Below are 14074 nucleotides of genomic sequence, written 5' to 3'. Positions count from 1 at the left end.
AACATGGCAAAAAGTTTATTTATTGTTTCTTTTAAAATATATGAAAAAGTGAAAACTCAAGCTGTCTTCCCCAGAAAACAAGCAATAGTGTTTTCATATACAAAAAGGGCTACAAGTATTTATTTCTATTTTTTTACCTCTGTAAATGTTGCCTTAATTTAATAAATACTGAGCACACTACTACACAATTTATCTTGGAATTTTTGGACTACTGAAATACTAGGTAAGCAGATTATGTGTATATACCTTAGTAACTGTCTGATCAAGTTTTTAAAGACAATAAAACTATACTTACAGAAGTGGCAAGTTATCTGTACATGTTTCTTGTCATACAGGGATCAGTTATGTATTGCTATTTTTGTAATTTAAAAAATTGCACAAAATACGGTAATATCTACATCATGATATGCTATATATGAACAGGAGTTTAAAAAAAGTTGAAAAAACAGTAACTAGGTGAGTTCTATTTCATCTTACACACTTTTTAATTAAATCATTGATGACACTCATCTATTTGAAGGCAAAATTAAGCTGATATACAACCAAAAAAATTGCAAAATTAAGCTTCCTCAGAATGATGCAGAATAAATATGTCCCTTCCCTGGTCATTTAAAACACACTTAGGAATTTTCTTTTGCTATTGATAAAATATTCTGTAATGGGTTTACTTCAAAAAACGTGAATCCACCTGATTCTCACTGATTTTCCACGGCAAAGCTGATGAGGGATTATCTGGATAAGCAGGGTCAGAACAGTTTGAAAAAAGTCTTCATTCAGAAGATTAAGAACTGTCAAACCAATTACTATATTAAATATTTAATGTTTTATTTGGTGGTAGAAGAAATCACAGAATGGCCAAGGTTGGAAGGGATCTCTGAAGATCATCTAGTCCAAACCCCCTGATGAGCAGGATCACCTAGAGGACATTGAGCAAGAACTTGAGGTAGGCTACCACTAAGAACCTCAAAACTGCAATCCTATGAAGAAACTAATTATTGTTGAAGTGGATCCAACATAGAGTAAAGTTCTATTAAGAATTTCACTTTTATAGTCCATTAGAGGATATACATATATTTTTGCTGCTATGGAAGCACTCTCAGGCCAGGTCAAAATGAGATGGAGCAGAGAAGAATATAAGTAATTCTTTGCTTTTGCAGAAATCTTGCAGGTGTATAGTATACTCTTTATGTTCAGCATTCATTGGTATTGTCATGTAAAAACAGAATTCAGAGGTTTAAGTTTGCAAAGATATATCTGTGGCATAACTAAGGGAAAAGAACATACAGGACTGATTTATTAAGAAATGAAAGTAGGAGAAGAAAGGAGTTTAAAACTGTGTAAAAAACACAATGACTAAAGTTCATTCTAGATTCTGGAGTTGTCATTGCTGGTCCCTGCAATCAGAAAGGTAGAGATAATGCACCCCTAATTCTCTGAAAACTCCTATGAAGGAACAGCTCCTATGAATCTTTTTCTAGGTGGCTGCTGATGGGCTTGGGAAGCAAGAGACAGGCAACAGAGCAGTGGTATAAATTTTATTTGCCCCCAGTGGCAGACTAATCCCTCTGTATACAGCTCATTCTTACATACACCCAGAAAGTCTGTCAGCCTTCCATATCTTGAACAATTTGATCCAGTCCAAAAGACTATTAAATCAGAATTTCATTTGCACTTTTTTCCTCTTTGGTACAAACATCATTGTTTAAAATGAAGTACTTGAAACATCTGCCATGGACATATCTAACACACATGAGTCACAGAACACAGGTAGAAATGCATTGCTCTGCCTTACGTTACAGAATAGGTATAATCTATGATATCACACTGTTTCATATTCCTATAAGCAGCTCCCAACGTGAGGTGCTGCATGAGAATGACAGTGGTCCATGAAATTCTTAGCATTCAAATGAAAAAAGAAGGTGGCTTACACGAATATCTAGAGGTGGGCCATGAAGATGATCAGAGAACTGGAGCAACTCTCCTATGAAGACAGGCTGAGAGAACTGGGGTTATTTAGCTTAGAAAAGAGAAGGCTCTGGGGAGATCTTATAGCAGCCTTTCAGTACCTAAAGGGGGCCTAGAGGAAAGATGGGGAGAGACACTTCGTAAGGTAGTGTAGTAATAGGACAGGGGGTAATGCTGTTTATGTTTTTTTGTTTGTTTGTTTGTTTTTTAAAAAAGAAAGATTTAAATTAGATATAAGGAAGAAATTCTTCACGATGAAAGTGGTGAGGCACTGGAACAGGTTACCCAGAGAATCTGTGGATGCCCCCTTCCCTGGAAGTGTTCTAGGCCGAGTTGGATGGGGCTTTGAGCAACCTGGTCTGGTGGGAAGTATCCCTGCCCATGACAGGGGGGTTGGAACTAGGTGGACTTTAAAGGCCCCTTCCAAAACTGTTCTATGATTCTAACAAGTAGGTATGCATAAGCTTTCCACTGGACTACCCTTACAAATAGATGTTGCAGAGATATATCAAGCACCAAAAGTTATCTAATATTGTTAGAACATGTAAGCCAACTTCAGGAAATTCACTCATATCCCAGTTTAATTAGCCATTTTAAAACTATTATGTCAACGAGCAGAGTTTTCCTTTTTATTATTTTCCCTCTAAGATTATAGCACTGAACAACAACAACAAAAAACCAAAACAGTTACTCACTTTAGGACCAGTCCTCTTCAATGTTTTTGTGAATGATTTGGATGAGGGACTTGAAGGTTTTTTGAACAAGTTCACAGACAATACCAAAGTGGGTGGAGCTGTTGACTCATATCCTGGGGTGCATCAAGAATGGCATTGCTAGCTGGTCAAGCGAAGTGACTGTCCAAGTCTGTGCTGGTGTGGCCTCACCTCCAAGTACTGTGCGCAGTTTTGTGCGCCACAGTACAAGAAGGATATAAAACTGTTGGAGAGTGTCCAAAGAAGGGCTACAAAGATGGTGAAGGGTCTAGAGGGGAAGACATAGGAGGAGCAGCTGAGGTCACTTGGTTTGCTCAGCCTGGAGAAGAGGAAACTGAGGGGAGACCTCATTGTGCTCTACAACTTCCTCTTGAGGGAGAGCGCAGGGGCAGGTGCCGATCTCTTCTCTCTGGTGACCAGCGATAGGACCCAAGGGAATGGCTTGAAGCTGCGATAGGGGCAGTTCAGGAAAAGGTTTTTCACCAAGAGGGTGGTCACGCACTGGAACAGGCTCCCCAGGGAAGTGGTCATGGCACAGAGCCTGCCAGAGTTCAAGAAGTGTCTGCACAATGCTCTCAGACACATGATCTGACTTTTTTTTTTTGGGGGGGGGTGTCCTTTTGAGACCCAGGTGTTGGACTCAATGATCCTTGTGAGTCCCTTTCAACTCAGATATTCTATGACTCTGTGATTTCTGCCTGTCAAACAATTATTGAGAGACCTAATACATGAGAGGTTTTGTTCTGATGGAAAAGAGAAATCTAATTAAAACGAACCTTATTGCTTAGTGGGCACATTAAAATATACAAAAGCCTATAAGAATGTTTTTTGCAAAGGAGTTAACCATATCACATTTTCTCTGCTCATGGATTGGATAGAAAAAGCATTTCTAAGTGCTATCTTCCTTCTTAGACATAATATCAATGTCTTCTTGTGTTACACAAGGCTTGTAATTTGTGCCTTAGAATAGAAAATTTCTTGACGAGGAAATTTTCCCATTTCCAGAAAAGTGTTCCTTTTCAAGACAGCTCTGAACTAACCCAGACAATGTATGCCAAGCTTGACATGGAACAACTTGGAGGCAGTGCTCTTGGTTTCATAGCTGGCTGGTTAGCAGTGCTAATATGGGTCATTGCTGATGACTGGAATGAAGAAAGAAGAAGTATTGTAGTGTCTGGATATGTGCTGCGTAGTATGCAGTAGACTATATCTGCTTTAGATCCATGTTGACTAGAATGCTATCTTTGGTCTAATACAAAATGTATGGCTCCAGTTCCTTTTCTGCCATGTATATGTATCAGATCTACTTATCTTCTCTAATACAAAATGAATGGCTCCAGTTCCTTTTCTGCCATGTATATGTATCAGATCTACTTATCTTCCTAATAAAAAAACCCAAATACTAACTCAGAATAGTACTGCTATTCTATCTATGTATGTGACTAATAAAGAGAATCTAGTTTAAACCCATGCCTTCCTATCTCCATCTTCTTATAAAATGCTATTGTTTTTCTAACAGTAATGATTTATTCTACTTTGTCTAATTCCTTGAATGATTTAGAAACGAATTTGCAGACCTCAGCCAGCTGTATTTGCACGCATGCAAATATGTGCATGCATGTTGTGAATGCATTGCACTTAGCTATTCTGAAATTCAAATAGTCATTGTCCAGGACTGTATTTCTCTCTATATAGGTGGACAAATATACTCAGATATTTGAGTCACTCACTGAAGTGATCAGCTCCAGGCGGGTGCATTCCGCAGCGGAGCGGGAGATCGCGGTATACAGGAAGGTTTCCTGAGCTGTCCAGGGGAGCGCAGAAACCCACCGGGGCTGGTAGGTAACATGAGAGACACCAAAACTACACCAAGCTGGGGGGAAGTGTTGATCTGCCTGAAGGTAGGAAGGACTTGCAGAGGGACCTGGACAGGATGGGTCAATGAGCAGAGATCAATGGGATGAGGTTCAACATGGCTAAGTGCCGGGTCCTGCAGTTTGGCCTCAACAACCCCATGCAATACTACAGGCGTGGGGCAAAGTGGCTTGAAAGCTGTGCAGAGGAAAAGGATCTGGCGGTGCTCACTTGAACATGAGCCAGCAGTGTGCCCAGGTGGCCAAGAAGGCCAAGGGCATCCTGGCTTGAATCAGAAACAGTGTAGCCAGAAGGACCAGAGAAGCAATTGTCCCCCTATACACTGCTGTGATTAGGCTGCACCTGAAGTACTGTGTTCAGTTTTGGGCCCCTCACTACAAGGACGAGGCCCTGGAACATGTCCAGAGAAGGACTACAAAGCTGGTGAAGGGCCTGGAACACAAGTCCTGGGAGGAGCAACTGAGACTTGTTTAGTCTGGAGAAGAGGAGACTCAGGGGAGACTTTATTGCTCTCTGCAACTACCTGAAAGGAGGTTTCGTGGAGCTGGAGGTCAGCCTCTCCTCACAGGTAATTAGTGATAGGACTAGAGGGAATGGCCTCAAGTTGCGCCAGGGGAGGTTTAGTTTGGAAATTAGGAGACATTTCTTCTCAGAAAGAGTAGTTAGGCATTGGAACGGGTTGCCCAGGGAGATGGTGGTGTCACTGTCTCTGAGTGTTTAAGGAAATGTTGGACATGGTGCTTAGGGATATGGTTTAGTGGGTGATATTGGTGGCAGGGGGATGGCTGGACCAGATGATCTTGGAGGTCTTTTCCAACCTTAACGATTCTATGATTATTAAAGTATTTGTCTTCTGAAGCAACTAATACACAAACTGAAGCTCTGCTTTCCTGGAAATGGTTGGATTTTGGCTGATGATGTGTACTAGAGAATATGTTTTTCCCTTGCTTCCAACTGTCGCCTTTGCTTTTCTTTCATTAATTTGCTTTTACCTCAACCCACAACTTTTTTTGTTTGTTTGTTTTTGCTTTGTTTTGTTTTTGGCTTCGGTTTTGTTTGTTTGTTTTTTGTTTGTTTGCATTTCATGTTCTTCAGCTGTTGTGCTGACGACAGGGAGTGAGACAGTGGTAGGCAGGCTTGGCAGACATCTGGTGGCCAACCAGAGTTAACCTGTCACACTGCGTTCATATGGCATGTACACTAAATGATGAGTTTTCTTTTAGTACTCTCAAAAATTCAGCAGTATCATTTGTAAATGTATCATCATACATCTGTATCAGAAAGCCTGGAGCGAGGTCTAAAAGAGCTAGCTGAGTACAAGAGAAATCTATCTAGGATAAGTCAATCTTACTTTCTATCCTTGACCTAGTGTGCAGACTTGTCCCATTTTTACATAGGTTGGCTCTTCAAAATGATTGGCAGAGTCAAGCTTAATCTCATGTAAGCATTTCCAGTCTTTGGCTGTCTCAGGCATTTTCTCTCCAATATCTGCCCTACCAGTTTTTTCTTTCCCTTAGGAGATGCTCCAATCTCCTTTAAAACCTTGGAAAAATTAATGAACAACATTTCATTTCAGCCAGCTGTCTGGAAGTTTTAAATATCAATTAAAAATAGTTACTAAAAAAAACCCTGCTATCCTGTTAATATCAAACATCAGAACAGATGCAAGAGATAAAACTGAAACATGAAAATAAAATCAGGAGCTGGGAAGAAATAAATTAAACTTTACACACACACACACAAGCCACAAAAATGGATATTCTTGGATTTCCTTTTTTTATCTTCCCCAATCCACAGAATTCATGTGGTCTGCAAAGAAGCCTGGTTGAGAAAAAAGACCTGCAGGCAATGTGGGCTTCTCAAGAAGTTTCCTTAAAAAACACCCCCTCCTGAAACAAGGTGTGTCTTCCCAGTTACAAAATCAGAAAATACATTTATAATCACTTCATCCTAGAGACACCCATTAACCAGAATGTAAGATCTTCATCTGGAAAACACAACACTTGTTTGTTTGCAGGTTTTCACCTGTCCCCTCCCCCCCCCCCCCCCCCCAACTGTTATGCCCTGTGGAAAGTGTCGTAAAGTTTTGTGAGATTTCTATAGCATTTTCCTTCATATGATACTTAATTAACCCCCTTCTATTTTGGCATTCATTTTACATCAGTGACTGCATTAGGGTGACTTAAGATAAAAATGGCATATTTAAAATGAAGTAAAAACAAAGCCGTATTTTCCTGAATGTGTTCAGGGTTTTACAGTGAACATTTTCTTTACATAGGTGCTAGTGATACCGTAAATGTCAGTCAAAGAAATTCTCTAAGACTCAATTTGGAATTTTTGAAAGCAGACACTGCGGTGCCAAGTGCACAGAGGATCACTCCACCTAGTGTGCACAACGAATTGTTCAAGCTACAGGGGTTACATATGATCAAAACGTACATATTCATTAACTTTCAAAGAAGTAATTAACATATTCATACTAGTTCTTGGAACTCATTAAAGTATGTAAATGTCCCTGATGCATGCACATTTGTTTCTACTGGTGATCTTTTGGGGTCTTCTGGTGGTCATAGATAGTTTTCCGCATTATGTTGGCTGATTGAACCCAGTTCTTGCATTTGTTCAGGCCATCTCATTAGTTCTTATCTTATTGTTTCAACTTAGGCATGCATACTAAGAAAAGTCATTTAGGTATCCAAGGACCTATGCATACCATGAGTTCCTCACCTAATCTTTTCAGACACATCCTCCAGGCCTGGGTTATCTTGCCCCCCACCCCCATCCTGGGATACAATTCTGTATGGTCCTACAAATAAGGTTGACTAATTAGTTAGTATGAGTAAAGTAGTACCAGAGATACAAAGTTTCTAGACTTCCTTCCATCTAAGTAAACATAGTAAATGTTTGGCCTATCTGTTAACAAAACATTTCAGATGGGAGGGTGGCTGCTGCTTGGGGATGAGCATCAGTCTGCAGGTAGTGACCAATTCCATTGTGCATTACTTGTTTTGTGTATTCCCTTATCAACATTATTAATATTTTCTCTCCCTTTTCTGTCCTATTAAACTGTCTTTATCTCAACCCACAAATTTTGCCTTTTTTTCCTGACTCGTTTCTCCATCCCACTGTGGAGGGAGTGAGTGGAATGGCACACAACCAGGCTTAGCTGCCTGCTAGACTAAACCACAGCAGACCTTTTGGCACCCATCATGGGGCCTGAAGGGTTGAGATAATAACAGACCAACCAGAGCATGTTAAAACAAGATTTGTTATAAGCATTATATTAGTTTAATAGTTGCTGGTCATAATGTTGATTTATTTGTTCACAGTGTTGTTTTATGTGTTTTCAGAGTTGTTTTTCTTAATTCCTGTCTTGCTCTTTGTCTCCTCTGGAGGGTGGCCTAAATTAGTTTATGGTTTTGACAGTTATGCATGTACGTTACACTGACCGTGAACTTAATCTGATATTTGTACTCAGTATTTTCATCATTCTTGCACTTCAGGGACCTTGTCCTGGAAACTGTTACATTCTTTACTCCAGGCAAGTTACAATAGTTTTACTAGCATGATTCTATTGCTATACCTGCTGAATGTGTTTCTGTTTGTCTAATGTTAAACAACGACTTAAAAATACCATCAGATAAATACCAGAGACCCACCCTGAGGCAGGATGGTTACGAGTGGCAAGGTGTGTGAGAGGATATGGGCAGGTATCTATCATGATTGTCACCTCCAATGATTTTGGAATTCAACCCAGAACAAATGTGGAATCATAAAAAACTGATAGAATGTTTTAAAAATGTATGCCCCAATCTTGGCAATGCCAGATGTTTACAGGTCACCACATTGTGCTGGGGTCTGGCCTGTGCCTATCAAACACTATCCAACACTATTCAGCACCCTGAAGAGGAAAATACCTCTGGATCTCATCCAACCACTATGACAGGCCCTGCAGCTGAACCAGAGAACCAGCCCATGCCAGTATCAGTCACCTCTATATTTTAGAAGAGACAATGGATGAGGAAGTCAGCTCATTTAGTAAGTGGTCCCTGGAGCAAATAATCCCCTAAACTGCACTCAGGTGTTGTCTCAGACAAAGCTAATTGGATTTCTCTTTACAGAATCTAATAATAAAATAAGAATTATGCAATGGTAATGATCATGGGTTCAGTGCTCCAGTTCATGCCCTAGCATGGCTATATTTAGAAGAAAGGCATACTTTTAGTTATACATAACTGCCTACCTTACATAACCTGAAAATTTTAACAGAGCCTTTATATAATCACTTTTGGTGAGAAAAATAGGACTAACCCAGAGTAGTGATGAAATTTCTGGGGCTTATTTTCTCCAATGATCCAATAAGTAAAGCTTTAGTTCCCCAGAGCCTAGTATGATATTCTCTCTAGTCAGTCATTCTTTTATGAAAATTACTGTGATAGCCTAGGCCGTTGAGAGTAAATGCTCACTTTTTCGGAAATAGATGGTTCGATTCTATATGTGCATTTGGTTCTGTACTCAGATGCTGTCATTTCAGGTGCACTATGTTTTATTGGATGACAGGATTTGACCATTTATTCAATCATTTGATCTATTTAACAGACAATAAATATTTTAGAATTTCTTCCTCAGTTTAAGGGTCAAATGATTCAGTACTTTAATTCTAACAGTGAACCTTAAGCCTTGCTTCTCACTGCCTGTTTAATTTAGAATAAAGTCAATTCCTTATGCATTTCATACAGGGAAAAATATAATCTGCCAGTATTAAGGGATTATGCTTTTTTTTCCCTCAATGCATCACAAATTAACTGTTCCCTGACATTTGTTTCCAACTCATCTCATTGTCAAGGATTGGATGTTTAGCAGACATGTGAGTATACCACCTGAGTATCAGATCTGGATCTGTTTCCTTGTATATCTGATGTTTCAGCCAATCAGTTGTTCTGAATATAATAGCATCATACTAAGATCCCTATGAGTTCAGTTCTGCATTGTTAAGTAGGCAGTATTGGCTTGGACTGCAGCCCAAGTATGCCTTTTATAATTACCAGGGCCCATATTAATCTCAGCTAATTGCATATAGTTCCTCACAGTTTTACCCCATCCCTGGAGCTATAGTTGGGGGAGGTCTTGTGCCAAAGATGAAGTTCACCATGTTGCTTTCAGAACCTTTACATTCCTTTTGTCTCTGACTTGCCATAGCCAAATTTTCTGAGGTTTTATTTTAGAGATTATTCCTACTTGTGTTCCCTGAAATGTTCTTGTATAATTCTTCATAGAGTGGCCCATCCAGAGAATTCTCTTTGGAATATTTTGGAAGACTCTGAAACCTGATGTCCAGTAGACCAGGTGAAAGGTTCTAGAGAGAAAAAATACTTACAATGAAATAGTGGAGTTCAGTAGGAGGGAACAGAGCAAAAAGCAAGATCATGACAATGGACTTCATGAGGGCAGACATTGGCATCTTCAAAGATCTGTTTAGTAAAGAAGCTTGGGATAAGACCTTGGAGGGAAAAGGGGCCCAAGAAAGCTGCTTAATACTCAAGGATTACTTCCTCCGGCTCAAGAGAGGTCCATCCCAACAAAAAGGAAATGTTAGAGGGGGTCCAGAGGAGATCTACACAAATGATCAGAGGGCTGGAACACTATCCTAAGGCACATGGAAAATAAGGAGGTGATTGGTTACAGCCAACATGGCTTCACTAAGGGCATATTGTGCTTGCCAAATCTAGTGGCCTTCTAAGATGGGGTTACAGTATTGGTAGATAGGGGAAGAACAGCTGATGGCATTTCCCTGGACTTATGCAAAGCATTTGACACTGTCCTGCACAACATCCTTGTCTCTAAATTGGAGAGACATGGACCATTGGGTGATTAAGGAATTGGCTGGATGGTTGCAGTTGAAGAGTTGTGGTCAACGGCTCAATGTCCAACTAGAGAGCAGTGATGAGTGGTTTTCCTAGGGGGTCATTATTGGTACTGGTGCTGTTTAATATCTTTGTCAGTGGCATGGACAGTGGGATTGAATGCACCCTTAGCAAGTTTGCCAATGACACCAAGCTGTATGGTGTGGTTGACATACTGGAGGGAAGGGCTGCCATCCAGAGGGACCTGAATAAGCTTGAGAGGTGGGCCTGTGCAAGCTTCATGAAGTTCAAAAAGGCCAAGTGCAAGGTCCTGCACCTGGGCCAAGGCAATTCCAAGCACAAATGCAAGCTAGCTGCAGAACGGATTGAAAGCAGCTTGGAGGAGAAGGACTTGGGGTTGTTGGTTGATGAGAAGCTCAAGATGAGCCAGCAATGTGTGCATACAGCCCAGGAAGACAACCGTATCCTGGGCTGAATCAAAAGAAGCATAGTAGCATGACTTGCATGTCGAGGGAGGTGATTCTCCCCGTCTACTCTGTTCTTTTGAGACCCCACCTGACGTACTGCATTCAGCTCTGGGGCCAGAGACATAAGAAGGACATGGACCTGTTGGAGTGAATCCAGAGGAGAGCCAGAGGAGGGTGATCGGATGGTTGGAACAATGCTCCTGTGAGGACAGGCTGAGGGAGTTGGGGGTTTTTCACCCTAGAGAAGAGAATTCTCCAGGGAGACTTCATAGCGGTCTTCCAGTAACTAAAGGGGGCTGACAAGAAAGCTGTAGAGAGGATCTTTATCAGGGAGTGTAGTAATAGGACAAAGGTTTTATACTAGGAGAAGTTAGATTCAAATTAGATCTAAGGAAGAAATTCTTTACTCAATGGGTGGTGAGGCACTGGAACAGGTTGCCCAGAGAAGTTGTAGATGCCCCCTCCTTGGATGTGTTCAACGACCAGAATGGATGAGGCTTTAAGCAACCTGGTCTAGTGGAATGTGTCCCTGCTTTTCTCTATGTTCCCTCCTCTTAGGATTCTGAACTTCACCTTTTTATGGTCACTGTAGGTGAGGCTGCCTTTACATCCCCCCAAAGCCCCTTGATGGTGGTGAGAGTGAAGTCCAGTAGGTCACCTCTCCCCATTGGTTTCTCCATCACTTGGAGGACGAAGTTATCAATGCATTTCATGAATCTCCTTGACTGTTTATTTCCAAGTGTCTTGTCCCTCCAAGTGTGTTCCCCAGGTCTTTTTAAAAATGTGGAGGTTATATCGCCCCTCTTCCAGTCAATGGGAACTTTACTAGAACTGCCATGGCTTCTCAAATATGATGGACAGTGGCTTAGCTACTACATCTGCCAGTTCCCTCAGGATCCATAGATGTACCTCCTCAGGTCCCATGTACTTGTGCACCTTTAGGTTCTTCAGAAGGTCTTAAACCTGATCTCTGACAGTGGGCAGTTCATCGTTTTCTCAGTCCCTGCCTTTGCCTTCTGGAGCTCAGGCTATGTGGCTAGAGCTTTTGCTGGTGAAGACAGAGGCAAAAAAGTCATTGAGTACCTCAGCCTCCTACATATCCCGAGTAGCCAGGTTTCTCGTTTCCTTCCAGAGAGGGTCCACAATTTCCATAGTCCTCCTTTTATCACCAATGTACCTATAGAAGCCTTTCTTGATGTCCCTAGACAAGTTTGATTCTAGTAGGGCTTTGGCTTTCCAAACCTGATCCTTGGCTACTTGGACAATTTCTCTGTATTCCCCCCAGGCTATCTGTTCTATCTTCCACTCTCTGTAGGCCTCCTTTTTCTGCATGAGTTTGGCCAGAAGCTCCTTGCTCATCCATGCAGGCCTCCTGGCATTTTTGCCTGACTTCCTCTTTGTCGGGATGCATCACTCTTGAGCTTGGAGGAGGAGGTGATCCTTGAATATTAACCAGCTTTCTTGGGCCCCTCTTCCCTGCAGGGCTTTGTCCCATCATACTCTACCAAGCAGATCCCGAAGAGTCCAATGTCTGCTCTCCCAAAGTCCAGGGTAGCAAGCTTGCTGTGCTCCCTCCTCATTGCCCTCAGGTTCCTAACCTGCACTGTTTAATGGTCACTGCAGCCAAGGCTGCCCTTGAGTTTCCCATTCTCCACCAGCCCCTCCTTGTTAGAGAGAATAAGGTCCAGCATAGCACCTCTCCTCTTTGGCTCCTTTATCACTTGGAGAGGGAAGTTATCATCCATGCATTCCAGGAACCTCCTGGATTCCTGGATTCCGCCTATGCCCTGCTGTGCTGTCTGTCTAACAGATATCAGGGTGGTTGAAGACCCCCATGAGGACCAGGGCTTGTGAACATGAGGCTGCTTCTGTCTGCTTATAGAGGACCATATCTGCTTGGTCTTCCTGATCAGGCAGCCTGTAGCAGACCCCCCAGTAATGTCACCTGTTCTTGTCCTCCCTTTAATCCTGACTCTGAAGTATTGCTAGGAAAAATAAATAAATCCAGGAAAGAAAATTTCTCATTGAAATGAAGATTAATATCTCATTTCTAGAACTGAATCGGTGTGGTAGGTCTTTTGACGGGTCCATCCCAAAAGCCAGACTTGACTCAGAAAGCATTACGTATCTCAGCCTTTTCCTTATCTCTTGTCACTATGTTTCCCCACATCCAAAAAAAGGATGGAGATTTTCCTTAGTCTTCCTTTTCTTATTTTTGTATGTATAGAAACAATTTTTATTTTCTTTAACAGCAGTAGCCAGATTGATCTCCAGTTGGGTTTTGTCCCTGCATAGTCTCACGACATCTTTAGAGGTCTCCTGGACATATGGAGGGCATATGTTTCCATTGGATTTGAGTGTGCATTCTTCCTGGGAAAATTATTCATGAAAAGCATCTACAAGGCCACAGCTGAGCCTGAGATCCTTTCCACCTTCTGCCCTGCCTTGCTGAAAATAATTTTCAAAATTGGTGTCAAGCACATCAGAGTAATAAAAACCCTCCTATCACATATTCTGAGGATTAATATATGCTCAAGGCTTTATTCAGCTGGTGAAATGGTCCTAGTCACCCTTCACAGAGCATACCATATCATGCCCCTCTGCAGTCTGGGCTCTTAGCTCTTGTATGAACTTCTGGCCACTGGGTGTCCTGACTTTGTCTGGGACAGAGGGAATTTTCTTCATAGACCTAGTATAATGCTATATTTTGGATTTATAATGTAAAGAGTGTTGATAACATACCAGTGATATACTCATTGCTGAGCAGCGCTTATAGAATCAAGTACTTTTCTCCTTCTCATGTTGCCCTTCCTGCCTGCGAGGAGGCTGGAGTATGTACAAGAAGTTGGAAGAGGACACAGCCAGGCCACCTGACCCAAAAGGACCAAAGGGATATTACACAGTATATGACATCATGCTCAGTAATAAAAACTGGGGGAAAGAAGGAGGAGTCTGGGAGGAACATTTGGAGTGATGACTTTTGTCTTCCTAATAAACTGTTATGGGTAATGAGCCCTGCTTTCCTGGAAATGACTGAACATCTGACTGCTGATGGGAAGTAGTGAATGAATTCCTTGTTTTGCTTTGCTTTATGCATTGCTTTTGCTTTACCTAGTAAACCGTCTTTCTCTCAACCAATGAGTTTTTGCACTTTTACCTTTCCGATTCTCTCTTCCATCCCACTGTGGGG

Source organism: Anser cygnoides, chromosome 2, assembly GCF_040182565.1.
Source record: "Anser cygnoides isolate HZ-2024a breed goose chromosome 2, Taihu_goose_T2T_genome, whole genome shotgun sequence".
NCBI lineage: Eukaryota > Metazoa > Chordata > Aves > Anseriformes > Anatidae > Anser > Anser cygnoides.
This window is presented reverse-complemented; position numbering follows the sequence as displayed.